This window comes from Triticum aestivum, chromosome 2A, assembly GCF_018294505.1.
Source record: "Triticum aestivum cultivar Chinese Spring chromosome 2A, IWGSC CS RefSeq v2.1, whole genome shotgun sequence".
NCBI lineage: Eukaryota > Viridiplantae > Streptophyta > Magnoliopsida > Poales > Poaceae > Triticum > Triticum aestivum.
Window position 1 is genome coordinate 770224509 of NC_057797.1, and position 18654 is coordinate 770243162.

Consider the following 18654-nt stretch of genomic DNA (forward strand, 5'->3'; position numbering starts at 1 on the left):
ACAATAAGAACAAAACTCGGGGCAAAGGCAAGTTTGATACAAAGAACAAGCCATCACATTCTACCAACTTCAAGAAGAATTCTCATAAGAAGGGGAAAGGACTTTGCCATGTCTGCAGTGATCCTAATCACTGGGCCCCGAAGTGTCCTAACCGCTTTGAGGAGCGCAAACATGAGAAGAGCGGCAAGTCCGCTAATGTTGTCATCAGTGATATTGATATCAAGGAATCAGGGTACGGTATTTTACCTACCATCCTTTCATTATTTCAATCCCCTGATTGGTTAATTGACACCGGTGCCAATGTACATGTTTGTGCTGATTCCTCCATGTTTTCTTCTTACCAGGCAACAGGGACTTCACCCGTGCTGATGGGGAATGGGTCACATGCCATCGTTCGAGGTGTTGGTACGGTCGATCTGAAGTTTACTTCGGGGAAGACTATGCATCTGAAGAACGTTCATCATGTGCCGTCCATAAATAAAAATCTCGTTAGCGGTTCCCGTTTATGTCGAGATGGTTTTAAGTTGGTTTTCGAATCCAATAAAGTTGTAATTTCTAAGTATGGACAATTTGTTGGAAAAGGCTATGAGAGCGGAGGCTTGTTTCGTCTGTCTTTGTCAGATATTTGCACTAAAGTTATTAATAATGTTTGCCACAACAATGAGTCTGATATTTGGCATTCACGACTTTGTCACATTAACTTTGGTTGCATGACACGGCTAGCCAATATGAATTTAATTCCGAAAATCTCTACTGTCAAAGGCTCTAAGTGCCAAGTATGTGTGCAAGCTAAGCAACCTCGCAAGTCCCATAAGACTGCAGAGGCAAGAGACTTGGCGCCACTAGAGCTTATACATTCGGATCTTTGTGAGATGAATGGCGTGTTGACAAAAGGTGGAAAGAGATACTTCATGACGTTGATTGATGACTCCACTAGATATTGTTATGTGTATCTCCTGAAATCAAAATATGAGGCTTTTAACTTTCTTCAAAAACTATAAAGTTGAGGCAGAGAACCAACTTGATCGAAAAATTAAACGGCTTAGGTCCGATCGTGGTGGAGAGTATTTTTCCAATGAATTTGATCTGTTTTGTGCGGAACATGGTATAATCCATGAGAGGACGCCTCCCTACTCACCTCAGTCAAATGGGGTAGCCGAAAGAAAGAACCGAACTCTAACTGATATGGTTAACACCATGTTAGACACATCGGGTCTTTCCAAGGAATGGTGGGGGGAGGCGCTAATGACTGCGTGTCATGTCCTAAACCGAGTTCCCACAAAGCATAAGACCATGACTCCATTTGAGGAATGGGAAAGGAAAAAATCGAAACTCTCTTACCTACGTACTTGGGGTTGTTTGGCGAAAGTCAATATACCAATTCCCAAGAAGCGCAAGCTTGGACCAAAAACCGTGGATTGTGTTCTTCTGGGCTATGCTTTTCATAGCATCAGCTGTAGATTTTTGATAATAAAATTTGAGGTATCCGACATGCATGTTGGTACGATTATGGAGTCGAATGATGCAACTTTCTTTGAGGACATATTTCCTATGAAGGATATGTCGAGTTCATCAAATCAGGAGATACCTACTCCATCTAGTGAGGAATTCATTGTAATTCCTGAACCCACCATTGCGATGGAACACGTTGAGAATCCTGTTGAGGGTGACAATGGAACTCCTGTGAGGAGTAAGAGACAGAGGACTGCAAAGTCCTTTGGTGATGATTTCATTGTGTACCTCGTGGATGACACACCCAGGACTATTTCAGAAGCCTATGCATCTCCTGATGCTGACTACTGGAAGGAAGTTGTACGTAGCGAGATGGATTCCATCTTAGCTAATGGTACCTGAGAGATCACTGACCGTCCTTATGGGTGCAAACTTGTAGGATGTAAGTGGGTGTTCAAGAAGAAGCTTAGACCTGATGGTACGATTGAAAAGTACAAGGCACGGCTTGTGGCCAAGGGTTATACCCAGAAAGAAGGTGAAGACTTCTTTGACACTTACTCACCCGTGGCTAGACTGACCACAATTCGGGTGCTACTATCACTGGCTGCCTCACATGGTCTTCTTGTTCATCAAATGGACGTTAAGACAGCTTTCCTCAATGGAGAGCTGAAGGAGGAAATTTACATGGATCAGCCAGATGGTTTTGTAGTACCTGGTGAGGAAGGAAAGGTGTGAAAGTTATTAAAATCTTTATATGGCCTTAAACAAGCTCCTAAAGAGTGGCATGAGAAGTTCAAAAGAACATTAACTTCTGTCGGCTTTGTAGTAAACGATGGTGACAAGTGCGTGTACTATCGCTATGGTGGGGGCGAAGGAGTTATTCTTTGTCTGTATGTCGACGACATACTGATCTTTGGAACCAAGCTTGATTTAATCAAGGAGGTTAAGGATTTCTTATCACGCTGTTTTGAGATGAAGGATCTAGGAGTAGCTGATGTTATCTTAAACATCAAGCTGTTGAGAGATGAGAATGGTGGGATCACACTGCCTCAGTCTCACTGTGTGGAAAAGGTCTTGAGTCGTTTTGGGTATAGCGACTGCACGCCTTCTCCAACTCCATATGATGCTAGTGCGTTGCTTCGAAAGAACTGACGGATTGCTAGAGATCAACTGAGGTATTCTCAGATTATTGGCTCGCTTATGTATTTGGCGAGTGCCACGAGGCCTGACATCTCTTTTGCTGTGAGCAAGCTGAGTCGGTTTGTGTCAAAACCGGGAGATGATCATTGGCATGCGCTTGAGAGAGTTATGCGCTATTTGAAAGGCACCGCGAGCTATGGGATTCACTACACCGGGTATCCAAGGGTACTGGAGGGTTATAGTGACTCAAACTGGATATCTGATGCTGATGAGATTAAGGCCACAAGTGATTATGTTTTCACACTTGGTGGTGGCGCTGTTTCCTGGAAGTCTTGAAAGCAGACCATCTTAACGAGGTCAACTATGGAAGCAGAACTCACAGCATTAGACACTGCCACTGTTGAAGCAGAGTGGCTTCATGAACTCTTGATGGACTTACCTATGGTTGAAAAACCAATACCCCCTATCCTAATGAACTGTGATAATCAAACTGTGATCGTCAAAATAAACAGTTCAAAGGACAATATGAAGTCCTCAATGCATGTGAAGAGGAGACTGAAATCTGTCAGAAAATTGAGGAACTCCGGAGTTATTACGTTGGATTATATCCAAACATCGAAAAATTTGGCAGATCCCTTCACAAAGGGTCTATCACGTAATGTGATAGATAATGCATCGATGGAGATGGGTCTGAGACCCACCGCATGAGTTGTCCATAGTGGTAACCCACTCTATGTGATCGGAGATCCCGTGAAGTAGATGTGGGAGACAAGCTGTTGGTCAGCTGGGAGGAGAGTATCCCTATATTACCTATCCCACTCCAAGAAGATGCAATACTCTCCTGATCTGCATGGAAGGTTGATACTTATATTAATGTGTTCCAAGTGGCGTATTCGGGTAAGCAGAGATGTTGTCCTGTAGAACATCTTCTGAGGAACACACCTATATGAATTTGACTGTTAACGTCGCAGTCTGTGAGAATTGGGTGTTCTCTAATAAATTCATGAAAAGGCCCTGGAGTATGACGTATACGCTCCACCCGCGGGGAAGCCTTGCGGCAGCCCAATATCGGTCAAGAATTTGTGTGAAACTAGTCTCGCAGAAAACTTGTAGTTCAAGGTATAGTCCACTATTCAAGTTGTGATCTAGTGTAGCATAAATCTCTAAGTGGAAGTTCAACTTCACAGTCTCCACTAAGCACCGGTATATAAACAATGTTTTGGAACTAAATAATGAGATGTGCCAATGAGACTTTGTGGGGATTGTTGGAATTTTGCTAGTAGGCCTTTGGCCCAAAGCCCAACTAAAATTCTGAAATTCTCTTGGCCCATTCATGCACACATGTGAGTGGAGTGAGTGAGACTAAAGTTTAGTCCCACCCCGGAAGTTGAGAAAGAGTTGCACCTCTTTATAAGGTGAGCTCTTCTACCACTTGTATGAGCACGAGAAGAGGAGACCTACACGCGCGCTCCTCCTCCTCGCTCGCTGATGTCTACTACACAACCTTCTTCTTGTAGACGTTGTTGGGCCTCCAAGTGCAGAGGTTTGTAGGATAGTAGAAAATTTCCCTCAAGTGGATGACCTAAGGTTTATCAATCCGTAGGAGGCGTAGGATGAAGATGGTCTCTCTCAAGCAACCCTGCAACCAAATAACAAAGAGTCTCTTGTGTCCCCAACACACCCAATACAATGGTAAATTGTATAGGCGCACTAGTTCGACGAAGAGATGGTGATACAAGTGGTATATGGATAGTAGATAAAGGTATTTGTAATCTGAAATAATAAAAACAGCAAGGTAGCAAGTGATAAAAGTGAGCATAAACAGTATTGCAATGATAGGAAATAAGGCCTAGGGTTCATACTTTCACTAGTGTAAATCCTCTCAACAATAATAACATAATTGGATCACATAACCATCCCTCAACATGCAACAAAGAGTCACTCCAAAGTCACTAATAGCGGAGAACGAACGAAGAGATTATGGTAGGGTACGAAACCACCTCAAAGTTATTCTTTCCAATCAATCCGTTGGGCTATTCCTATAAGTGTCACAAACAGCCCTAGAGTTCGTACTAGAATAACACCTTAAGATACAAATCAACCAAAACCCTAATGTCACCTAGATACTCCAATGTCACCTCAAGTATCAGTGGGCATGATTATACGATATGCATCACACAATCTCAGATTCATCTATTCAACCAACACAAAGGACCTCAAAGAGTGCCCCAAAGTTCTACCGGAGAATCACGACGAAAACGTGTGCCAACCCCTATGCATAGGTTCATGGGCGGAACCCGCAAGTTGGTCACCAAAACATACATCAAGTGAATCACGTGATATCCCATTGTCACCACAGATATCCACGGCAAGACATACATCAAGTGTTCTCAAATCTTTAAAGACTCAATCCGATAAGATAACTTCAAAGGGGAAACTCGATTCATTACAAGAGAGAAGAGGGGGAGGAGAAACATAAGATCCAACTATAATAGCAAAGCTCGCGATACATCAAGATCGTGCCAAATCAAGAATACGATAGAGAGAGAGAGAGATCAAACACATAGCTACTGGTACATACCCTCAGCCCCGAGGGAGAACTACTCCCTTCTCGTCATGGAGAGCACCGGGATGATGAAGATGGCCACCGGAGAGGGATTGCCCCCTCCGGCAGGGTGCCGGAACGGGTCTAGATTGGTTTTCGATGGCTACGGAGGCTTCTGGCGGCGGAACTCCCGATCTATTGTGCTCGCGGATGTTTTTAGGGTATATGGAGATATATAGGCAGAAGAAGTACGTCAGGGGGCCACGAGGGGCTCACGAGGGTGGAGGGCGCGCCCCCTACATCGTGGCCTCCTCGAAGCTTCCCTTACATAGACTCCAAGCCTTCTGGGCTTCTTCTGATCCAAAAATAGGTTCCGTGAAGTTTCAGGTCATTTGGACTCCGTTTGATTTTCCTTTTCTTCGAAACCCTAAAACAAGGTAAAAACAAAAACTGGCACTGGGCTCTGGGTTAATAGGTTAGTCCCAAAAATGATATAAAAGTGTATAATAAAGCCCATAAACATCCAAAACAGTAGATAATATAGCATGGAGCAATCAAAAATTATAGATACGTTGGAGACGTATCAGCATCCCCAAGCTTAATTCCTGCTCGTCCTCGAGTAGGTAAATGATAAAACAGAATTTTTGATGCGGAGTGCTACTTGGCATAATTTCAATTTAATTCTTCTAAATTATGGCACGAATATTCAGATCCGAAAGATTCAAGACAAAAGTTCATATTGACATAAAAAAATACTTCAAGCATACTAACTAAGCAATTACGTCTTCTCAAAATAACATGGCCAAAGAAAGGTATCCCTACAAAATCATATAGTCTGGCTATGCTCCATCTTCACCACACAACATATTTAAATCATGCACAACCCCGATGACAAGCCAAGCAATTGTTTCATACTTTTGATATTCTCAAACTTTTTCTATCTTCACGCAATACATGAGCGTGAGCCATGGACATAGCACTATAGGTGGAATAGAATGCTGGCTGTGGAGAAGACAAAAAGGAGAACATAGTCTCACATCAACTAGGCGTATCAACGGGCTATGGAGATGCCCATCAATAGATATCAATGTGAGTTAGTAGGGATTGCCATGCAACGGATGCACTAGAGCTATAAATGTATGAAAGCTCAACAAAAGAAACTAGTGGGTGTGCATCCAACTCGCTTGCTCACGAAGACCTAGGGCATTTTGAGGAAGCCCATCATTGGAATATACAAGCCAAGTTCTATAATGAAAGATTCCCACTAGTGTACGAAAGTGACAACATAGGAGACTCTCTATCATGAAGATCATTGTGCTACTTTGAAGCACAAGCGTGGTAAAAGGATAGTAGCATTGCCCCTTCTCTCCTTTTCTCTCATTTTTTATTTAGGCCTTCTCTTTTTCTTTTTTATGGCCTCTTTTCTCTTTTTTTGGGCTTCTTTGGCCTCTTTTATTTATTTATTTTCGTCCGGAGTCTCATCCCGACTTATGGGGGAATCATAGTCTCCATCATCCTTTCCTCACTGGGACAATGCTCTAATAATGATGATCATCACACTTTTATTTACTTACAACTCAAGAATTACAACTCGATACTTAGAACAAGATATGACTCTATATGTGTTAGGGAACGTAGTAATTTCAAAAAAATTCCTATGCACACGCAAGATCATGGTGATGCATAGCAACGAGGGGGAGAGTCTGATCTACGTACCCTTGTAGATCGCAACGGAAGCGTTGACACAACGTAGAAGAAGTAGTCGTACGTCTTCTTCCCGATCCGACCGATCCAAGCACCGTTACTCCGGCACCTCCGAGTTCTTAGCACACGTTCAGCTCGATGACGATCCTCGGGCTCCGATCCAGCAAAGCGTCGAGGAAGAGTTCTGTCAGCACGACGGCGTGGTGACGATCTTGATGTACTACCGACGCAGGGCTTCGCCTAAGCACTGCAACAGTATGATCGAGGTGGAATTTGGTGGCAGGGGGCACCGCACACGGCTAAGGAACGATCACAAAGGATCAACTTGTGTGTCATGGGGTGCCCCCCTGCCTCCGTATATAAAGGAGCAAGGGAGAGGTGCCGGCCGGCCTAGGAGGAGGCGCGCCAAGGGGAGTCCTACTCCCACCGGGAGTAGGACTCCCTCCTTCCTTGTTGGAGTAGGAGAAGGGGAAAGAGGTGGAGAGGAATAAGGAAAAGGGGGCTGCGCCCCTTGTCCAATTCGGACCAGGGGGGGCGCAGGCCTCCTTCCTTTTGGCCTCTCTCCTCTATTCCCGTATGGCCCAATAAGGCCCATATACTCCCCGGCGAATTCCCGTAACTCTCCGGTACTCCGAAAAATACCCGAATCACTCGGAACCTTTCCGAAGTCCGAATATAGTCGTCCAATATATCGATCTTTACGTCTCGACCATTTCGAGACTCCTCGTCATGTCCCCGATCTCATCCGGGACTCCGAACTCCTTCGGTACATCAAAACTCATAAACTCATAATATAACTGTCATCGAAACCTTAAGCGTGCGGACCCTACGGTTCGAGAACAATGTAGACATGACCGAGACACGTCTCCGGTCAATAACCAATAGCGGGACCTTGATGCCCATATTGGCTCCTACATATTCTACGAAGATCTTTATCGGTCAGACCGCATAACAACATACGTTGTTCCCTTTGTCATCGTATGTTACTTGCCCGAGATTCGATCGTCGGTATCCAATACCTAGTTCAATCTCGTTACCGGCAAGTCTCTTTACTCGTTCCGTAATACATCATCTCACAATTAACATATTAGTTGCAGTGCTTGCAAGGCTTATGTGATGAGCATTACCGAGAGGGCCCAGAGATACCTCTCCGACAATCGGAGTGACAAATCCTATTCTCGAAATACGCCAACCCAACATCTACCTTTGAAGACACCTGTAGTACTCCTTTATAATCACCCAGTTACGTTGTGACGTTTGGTAGCACCCAAAGTGTTCCTCCGGTAAACGGGAGTTGCATAATCTCATAGTCATAGGAACATGTATAAGTCATGAAGAATAGCAACAGCAACATACTAAACGATCGGGTGCTAAGCTAATGAAATGGGTCATGTCAATCAGATCATTCAACTAATGATGTGACCTCGTTAATCAAATAACAACTCTTTTGTCCATGGTTAGGAAACATAACCATCTTTGATTAACGAGCTAGTCAAGTAGGGGCATACTAGTGACACTCTGTTTGTCTATGTATTCACACATGTATTATGTTTCCGGTTAATACAATTCTAGCATGAATAATAAACATTTATCATGATATAAGGAAATAAATAATAACTTTATTATTGCCTCTATGGCATATTTCCTTCAGTCTCCCACTTGCACTAGAGTCAATAATCTAGTTCACATCGCCATGTGATTTAACAGCAATAGTTCACATCACCATGTGATTAACACCCATAGTTCACATCGTCATGTGACCAACACTCAAAGGGTTTACTAGAGTCAGTAATCTAGTTTACATCTCTATGTAATTAACACCCAAAGAGTACTAAGGTGTGATCATGTTTTGCTTGTGAGATAATTTTAGTCAACGGGTCTGTCACATTCAGATCCGTAAGTATTTTGCAAGTTCTATGTCTACAATGCTCTACACGGAGCTACTCTAGCTAATTGCTCCCACTTTCAATATGTATCCAGATTGAGACTTTAGATTCATCTGGATCAGTGTCAAAAACTTGCATCGACGTAACCCTTTATGACGAACCTTTTTGTCACGTCCATAATCGAGAAACATATCCTTATTTCACTAAGGATAATTCTGACTGCTGTCCAGTGATCTACTCCTAGATCACTATTATACTCCCTTGCCAAATCAATGCAGAGTATACAATAGATCTGGTATACAGCATGACATACTTTATAGAACCTATGGCCAAGGCATAGGGAATGACTTTCATTCTCTTTCTATCTTCTGTCGTGGTCGGGCTTTGAGTCTTACTCAACTTCACACCTTGTACTACAGGCAAGAACTCTTTCTTTGACTGCTCCATTTTTGAACTACTTCAAAATCTTGTCAAGGTATGTACTCATTGAAAAAACTTATCAAGCATCTTGATCTATCTCTATAGATCTTGATGCTCAATATGTAAGCAGCTTTACCGAAGTCTTTCTTTGAAAAACTCCTTTCAAACACTCCTTTATGCTTTACAGATTATTTCCGATCAACAATATGTCATTCACATATACTTATCAGAAATGTTGTAGTGCTCCCACTCACTTTCTTGTAAATACAGGCTTCACCGTAAGTCTGTATAAAACTATATGCTTTGATCAACTCATCAAAGCATATATTCCAACTCCGAGATGTTTGCATCAGTCCACAGATGGATCGCTGGAGCTTGCACATTTTGTTAGCACCTTTCGGATTGACAAAACCTTCTGGTTGCATCATATACAACTCTTCTTTAATAAATACATTAAGGAATGCAGTTTTGTTTATCCATTTGCCAGATTTCATAAAATGCGGCAATTACTAACATGATTCGAACAGACTCAAGCATAGATACAAGTGAGAAGCTCTCATCGTAGTCAACACCTTGAACTTGTCGAAACCTTTTGCGACAATTCTAGCTTTGTAGATAGTAACACTACTATCAGCGTCCGTCTTCCTCTTGAAGATCCATTTACTCTCAATTGCTTGCCGATCATCGGGCAAGTCAACCAAAGTCCAAACTTTGTTCTCATACATGGATCATATCTCAGATTTCATGGCCTCAAACCATTTCGCGGAATCTGGGCTCATCATCGCTTCCTCATAGTTTGTAGGTTCATCATGGTCAAGTAACATGACCTCTAGAACAGGATTACCGTACCACTCTGGTGCGGATCTCACTCTGGTTTACCTACGAGATTCGGTAGTAACTTGATCTGAAGTTACATGATCATCATCATTAGCTTCCTCACTAATTGGTGTAGTAGTCACAAGAACAGATTTTTGTGATGAACTACTTTCCAATAAGGTAGAAGGTACAATTACCTTATCAAGTTTTCTACTTTCCTCCTACTTACTTCTTTCAAGAGAAACTCCTTCTCTAGAAAGGATCCATTATAAGCAACGAATGTCTTGCCTTAGGATCTGTGATAGAAGGTGTACCCAACAGTCTCCTTTGGGTATCCTATGAAGACATATTTCTCCGATTTGGGTTTGAGCTTATCAGGATGAAACTTTTTCTCATAAGCATCGCAACCCCAAACTTCAAGAAACGACAACTTTGGTTTCTTGCCAAACCATAGTTCATAAGGCGTCGTCTCGACGGATATAGATGGTGCCCCTTTTTTAACGTGAATGCAGCTGTCTCTAATGCATGACCCCAAAAACGATAGTGGTAAATCGGTAAGAAACATCATAGATTGCACTATATCCAATAAAGTACGGTTATGACGTTCGGACACACCATTATGCTGTGGTGTTCCAAGTGGCGTGCGTAGTGAAACTATTTCACATTGTTTTAACTGAAGACCAAACTCGTAACTCAAATATTTCACCTCTGCGATCATATCGTAGAAACTTTTATTTTCTTGTCACAATGATTTTCCACTTCACTCGGAAATTCTTTGAACTGTTCAAATGTTTCAGACTTATGTTTCATCAAGTAGATATCCCCATATCTGCTCAAATCATCTTGTGAAGGTCAGAAAATAATGATACCTGCTGTAAGCCTTTAATATTCATCGGACCACATACATCAGTATGTATGATTTCCAACAAATCTGTTGCTTGCTTCATTGTTTCGGAGAACGGGGTTTTAGTCATCTTGCCCATAAGGCATGGTTCGCAAGCATCAAGTGATTCATAATCAAGTGATTCCAAAATCCCATCAGCATGAAGTTTCTTCATGCGCTTTACACCAATATGACCTAAACGGCAGTGCCACAAATAAGTTGCACTATCATTATTAACTTCACATCTTTTGGTTTCAATATTATGAATATGTGTATCACTAAGATCGAGATCCAATGAACTATTTTCATTGGGTGTGTAACCATATAAGGTTTTATTCATGTAAATAGAACAACAATTTATTCTTTTACTTAAATGAATAACCGTATTACAATAAACATGATCAAATCATATTCATGCTTAACGCAAACACCAAATAACACTTATTTAGGTTCAACACTAATCCCGAAAGTATAGGGAGTGTGCGATGATGATCATATCAATCTTGGAACCACTTCCAACACACATCGTCACTTCACCCTTAACTAGTCTCTGTTCATTCTGCAACTCCCATTTCGAGTTACTACTCTTAGCAACTAAACTAGCATCAAATACTGAGGGGTTGTTATAAACACTAGTAAAGTACACATCAATAACATGTATATCAAATATACTTATGTTCACTTTGCCATCCTTCTTATCCACCAATCACTTGGGATAGTTCCACTTCCAGTGACCAGTCCCTTTGCAGTAGAAGCACTTAGTCTCAGGCTTAGGATCAGACTTGGGCTTCTTCACTTGAGCAGCAACTTGCTTGCCGTTCTTCTTGAAGTTCCCCTTCTTCCCTTTGCCCTTTTCTTGAAACTAGTGGTCTTGTCAACCATCAACACTTGATGTTTTTCTTGATTTCTACCTTCGTTGATTTCAGCATCACGAAGAACTTAGGAGTTGTTTTCGTTATCCCTTGCATATTATAGTTCATCACGAAGTTCTACTAACTTGGTGATGGTGACTAGAGAATTCTGTCAATCACTATCTTATCTGGAAGATTAACTCCCACTTGATTCAAGCGATTGTAGTACCCAGACAATCTGAGCACATGCTCACTAGTTGAGCGATTCTCCTCCATCTTTTAGCTATAGAACTTGTTGGAGACTTCATATCTCTCAACTCGGGTATTTGCTTGAAATATTAACTTCAACTCCTGGAACATCTCATATGGTCCATGACGTTCAAAACGTCTTTGAAGTCCCGATTCTAAGCCATTAAGCATGGTGCACTAAACTATCAAGTAGTCATCATATTGAGCTAGCCAAACGTTCATAACGTCTGCATCTGCTCCTGCAATAGGTCTGTCACCTAGCGGTGCATCAAGGACATAATTCTTCTGTGCAGCAATGAGGATAAACCTCAGATCACGGATCCAATCCGCATCATTGCTACTAACATATTTCAACACAATTTTCTCTAGGAACATATCAAAAATAAACACAAGGAAGCAACAACGCGAGCTATTGATCTACAACATAATTTGCAAAATACTACCAGGACTAAGTTCATGATAAATTTAAGTTCAATTTAATCATATTACTTAAGAACTCCCACTTAGATAGACATCCCTCTAATCCTCTAAGTGATCACGTGATCCAAATCAACTAAACCATAACCGATCATCACGTGAGATGGAGTAGTTTTCAATGGTGAACATCGTTATGTTGATCATATCTACTATATGATTCACGCTCGACCTTTCGGTCTCCGTGTTCCGAGGCCATATCTGCATATGCTAGGCTCGTCAAGTTTAACCTGAGTATTCTGCATGTGCAAAACTGGCTTGCACCCGTTGTAGATGGACGTAGAGCTTATCACACCCGATCATCACGTGGTGTCTGGGCACGACGAACTTTGGCAACAGTGCATACTCAGGGAGAACACTTCTTGATAATTTAGTGAGAGATCATCTTATAATGCTACCGTCAATCAAAGCAAGATAAGATGCATAAAAGGATAAACATCACATGCAATCAATATAAGTGATATGATATGGCCATCATCATCTTGTGCTTGTGATCTCCATCTCCGAAGCACCGTCATGATCACCATTGTCATCGGCGCGACACCTTAATCTCCATCGTAGCATCGTTGTCGTCTCGCCAATCTTATGCTTCCACGACTATCACTACCGCTTAGTAATAAAGTAAAGCATTACATCGCGATTGCATTGCATACAATAAAGCGACAACCATATGGCTCCTGCCAGTTGCGGATAACTTGGTTACAAAACATGATCATCTCATACAATAAAATTTAGCATCATGCCTTGACCATATCACATCACAACATGCCCTGCAAAAACAAGTTAGACGTCCTCTACTTTGTTGTTGCAAGTTTTACGTGGCTGCTACGGGCTTAAGCAAGAACTCATCTCACCTACGCATCAAAACCACAACGATAGTTTGTCAAATAGACTCCGTTTTAACCTTCTCAAGGACCGGGCGTAGCCACACTTGGTTTAACTAAAGTTGGAGAGACAGTCGCCCGCAAGCCATCTATGTGCAAAGCACGTCGAGGAAACCGGTCTCGCGTAAGCGTACGCGTAAGGTTGGTCCGGGTCGTCTCGTCGAACAATACCGCCGAACCAAAGTATGACATGCTGGTAGGCAGTATGACATGTATCGCCCACAACTCACTTGTGTTCTACTCGTGCAAATAACATCAAACTATAAAACCTAGGCTCGGATGCCACTGTTAGGGAATGTAGTAATTTCAAAAAATTTCCTACGCACACGCAAGATCATGGTGATGCATAGCAACGAGGGGGAGAGTCTGATCTACGTACCCTTGTAGATCGCAACGGAAGCGTTGACACTACGTAGAAGAAGTAGTCGTACATCTTCTTCCCGATCCGACCGATCCAAGCACCGTTACTCCGGCACCTCCGAGTTCTTAGCACACGTTCAGCTCGATGACGATCCTCGGGCTCCGATCCAGCAAAGCATCGAGGAAGAGTTCCGTCAGCATGACGGCGTGGTGACGATCTTGCTGTACTACCGACGCAGGGCTTCTCCTAAGCACTGCAACAGTATGATTGAGGTGGAATTTGGTGGCAGGGGGCACCGCACACGGCTAAGGAACGATCACAAAGGATCAACTTGTGTGTCATGGGGTGCCCCCCTGCCTCCGTATATAAAGGAGCAAGGGAGAGGTGCCGGCCGGCCTAGGAGGAGGCGCGCCAAGGGGAGTCCTACTCCCACCGGGAGTAGGACTCCCTCCTTCCTTGTTGGAGTAGGAGAAGGGGAAAGAGGTGGAGAGGAATAAGGAAAAGGGGGCTGCGCCCCTTGTCCAATTCGGACCAGAGGGGGGGCGCATGCCTCCTTCCTTTTGGCCTCTCTCCTCTATTCCCGTATGGCCCAATAAGGCCCATATACTCCCCGGCGAATTCCCGTAACTCTCCGGTACTCCGAAAAATACCCGAATCACTCGGAACCTTTCCGAAGTCCGAATATAGTCGTCCAATATATCGATCTTTACATCTCGAAAATTTCGAGACTCCTCGTCATGTCCCCGATCTCATCCGGGACTCCGAACTCCTTCGGTACATCAAAACTCATAAACTCATAATATAACTGTCATCGAAACCTTAAGCGTGCGGACCCTACGGTTCGAGAACAATGTAGACATGACCGAGACACGTCTCCGGTCAATAACCAATAGCGGGACCTGGATGCCCATATTGGCTCCTACATATTCTACGAAGATCTTTATCGGTCAGATCGCATAACAACATACGTTGTTCCCTTTGTCATCGGTATGTTACTTGCCCGAGATTCGATCGTCGGTATCCAATACCTAGTTTAATCTCGTTACCGGCAAGTCTCTTTACTCGTTCCGTAATACATCATCTCACAACTAACATATTAGTTGCAGTGCTTGCAAGGCTTATGTGATGAGCATTACCGAGAGGGCCCAGAGATACCTCTCCGACAATCGGAGTGACAAATCCTATTCTCGAAATACGCCAACCCAACATCTACCTTTGGAGACACCTGTAGTACTCCTTTATAATCACCCAGTTACGTTGTGATGTTTGGTAGCACCCAAAGTGTTCCTCCTGTAAACGGAAGTTGCATAATCTCATAGTCATAGGAACATGTATAAGTCATGAAGAATAGCAACAGCAACATACTAAACGATCGGGTGCTAAGCTAATGGAATGGGTCATGTCAATCAGATCATTCAACTAATGATGTGACCTCGTTAATCAAATAACAACTCTTTTGTCCATGGTTAGGAAACATAACCATCTTTGATTAACGAGCTAGTCAAGTAGAGGCATACTAGTGACACTCTGTTTGTCTATGTATTCACACATGTATTATGTTTCCGGTTAATACAATTCTAGCATGAATAATAAACATTTATAATGATATAAGGAAATAAACAATAACTTTATTATTGCCTCTAGGGCATATTTCCTTCAATATGAATGCCTCCGGCGGTGTACCGAGATGTGCAATGACTCATGAGTGACGTGTATGGAAGAATTATGAACAGTGGCTTTGCCACAAATACGATGTCAACTACATGATCATGCAAAGAAATATGACAATGATGGAGCGTGTCATAATAAACGGAACGGTGGAAAGTTGCATGGCAATATATCTCGGAATGGCTATGGAAATGCCATGATAGGTAGGTATGGTGGCTGTTTTGAGGAAGGTATATGGTGGGTTTATGGTACCGGCGAAAGTTGCGCGGTACTAGAGAGGCTAGCAATGGTGGAAGGGTGAGAGTGCGTATAGTCCATGGACTCAACATTAGTCATAAAGAACTCACATACTTATTGCAAAAATCTATTAGTTATCGAAACAAAGTACTACGTGCATGCTCCTAGGGGGATAGATTGGTAGGAAAAGACCATCGCTCGTCCCCGACCGCCACTCATAAGGAAGACAATCAATAAATAAATCATGCTCCGACTTCATCACATAACGGTTCACCATACGTGCATGCTACGGGAATCACAAACTTCAACACAAGTATTTCTCAAATTCACAACTACTCAACTAGCATGACTCTAATAATACCATCCTCATATCTCAAAACAATCATCAAGTATCAAACTTCTCATAGTATTCAACACACTCATAAGAGAATTTTATTATTCTTGAATACCTAGCATATTAGGATTTTAGTAAATCACCATGCTATTAAGACTCTCAAAATAATATAAGTGAAGCATGAGAGTTCATACATTTCTTCAAAATAAAACTACCACCATGCTCTAAAAGGATATAAGTGAAGCACTAGAGCAACAACAAACTACTCCGAAGGATATAAGTGAAGATCAATGAGTAGTCGAATAATTATGCAACTATGTGAAGACTCTCTAGCATTTAAGAATTTCAGATCTTGGTATTTTATTCAAAAATCAAGCAAAGCAAAAGAAAATGACATCTAAGAATAGCAAACATCATGTGAAGAAGCAAAAACTTAGGATCAACCGATACTAACCGATAGTTGTTGAAGAAGAAAGGTGGGATGCCAACCGGGGCATCCCCAAGCTTAGATGCTTGAGACTTCTTGAAATATTATCTTGGGGTCCCTTTGGCATCCCCAAGCTTGAGCTTTTGTGTCTCCTTAATTCCTCTCATATCACGGTCTCCCTAAATCTCAAAAGCTTCATCCACACAAAACTCAACAAGGACTTGTGAGATAAGTTAGTATAAACCATTGCCAAAACCTTATCATACTCTACTGTAGAAAATCCCTAAAATTATTATTCAACATTGCATACTAAATGCCTCTGCATATTTAATAGTACTATCCTCAAATAGAATCATTAAAGAAGCAAACATATGCAAACAATGCAAACATAACAGCAATCTGCCTAAACAGGACAGTCTGTAAAGAATGCAGCAACATCCATACTTCCCTAGCTCCAAAAATTATTAAAGAAAATTCCCACTGTAGTAAATTTATCAGAGTTCAATATGCAAAAGGTTTCAATATTTTATCACATTCTGACTTTTCTAGGGAATTATTGCAACAGAGGTAAACTTTCTGTTTTCAAACAGCAACATGTATACTTGTAACATAGGCATAGTAAAGGCTATCAATGCCATTTTTATTGAAATAAAAAATGCAAAACATTTTTTTAAATAACAGCAAGCAAATACTAACAAAATAAATTGACGCTCCAAGCAAAACACATATCATGTGGCGAATAAAAATATAGCTCCAAGTAAAGTTACCGATGAACGAAGACGAAAGAGGGGATGCCTTCTGGGGCATCCCCAAGCTTACGCTCTTGGTTGTCCTTGAATATTAACTTGGGTTGCCTTGGGCATCCCCATGCTTAGGCTCTTGCCACTCCTTATTCCATAGTCCATCGAATCTTTACCCAAAACTTGAAAACTTCACAACACAAAACTTAAAGTAGAAAACTTGTGAGCTCCGTTAGTATAAGAAAATAAATCACCACTTCAAGGTACTGTAATGAACTCATTATTAATTTATATTGGTGTTAAACCTACTGTATTCCGACTTATCTATGGTTCATACCCTCCGATACTACTCATAGATTCATCAAAATAAGCAAACAACACATCGAAAATAGAATCTGTCAAAAACAGAACAGTCTGTAGTAATCTGGATCAAACGTATACTTCTGGAACCCCAAAAATTCAAAAATAAATTGCTGGACCTGATCAATTTATCTATTAATCATGTGAAAAAAAATTAACTAAATAGCACTTTCCAAATAAAAATGGCAGCAATTCTCGTGAGCGCTAAAGTTTCTGTTTTTGACAGCATGATCAACAAGACTTTCCCCAAGTCTCCCCAAAGGTTCTACTTGGCACAAACACTAACTAAAAGCATAAAACCACATATAAACAGAGGATAGATGAATTATTTTTTACTAAACAGGAACAAAAAGAAAGGAACAAAAATAAAGTTGGGTTGCGTCCCAATAAGCGCTATCGTTTAACGCCCCTAGCTAGGCATGATGATTTCAACGATGCTCACATAAAGGATAAGAATTGAAACATAAAGAGAGCATCATGAAGAATATGACTAGCACATTTAATTCTAACCCACTTCCTATGCACAGGGATTTTGTGAGCAAACAACTTATGGGAACAAGAATCAACTTGCATAGGAAGGTAAAACAAGCATAACTTCAAAATTTTAAGCACATAGAGAGGAACCTTGATATTATTGCAATTCCTACAAGCATATATTCCTCCCTCATAATAATTTTCAGTAGCATCATGAATGAATTCAACAATATAACCAGCACCTAAAGCATTCTTTTCATGATCTACAAGCATAGAAAATTTACTACTCTCCACATAAGCAAAATTCTTCTCATGAATAATAGTGGGAGCAAATTCAACAAAATAACTATCATGTGATTGAAAATTAAGATCAAGATGACAAGGTTCATTGTTATTATTATTCTTTAAAGCATATGTGTCATCACAATAATCATCATAGATAGGAGGCATGTTTTCATCATAATAAATTTTCTCATCAAAACTTGGGGGACAAAAAATATCATCTTCATCAAACATAGCTTCCCCAAGCTTGTGGCTTTGCATATCATTAGCATCATGGATATTCAAGAAATTCATACTAACAACATTGCAATCATGCTTATCATTCAAATATCTAGTGCCAAACATTTTATAGATTTCTTCTTCTAGCACTTGAGCACAATTATCCTTTCCATCATACTCACGAAATATATTAAAAAGGTGAAGCATATGAGACAAACTCAATTCCATTTTTTTATAGTTTCCTTTTA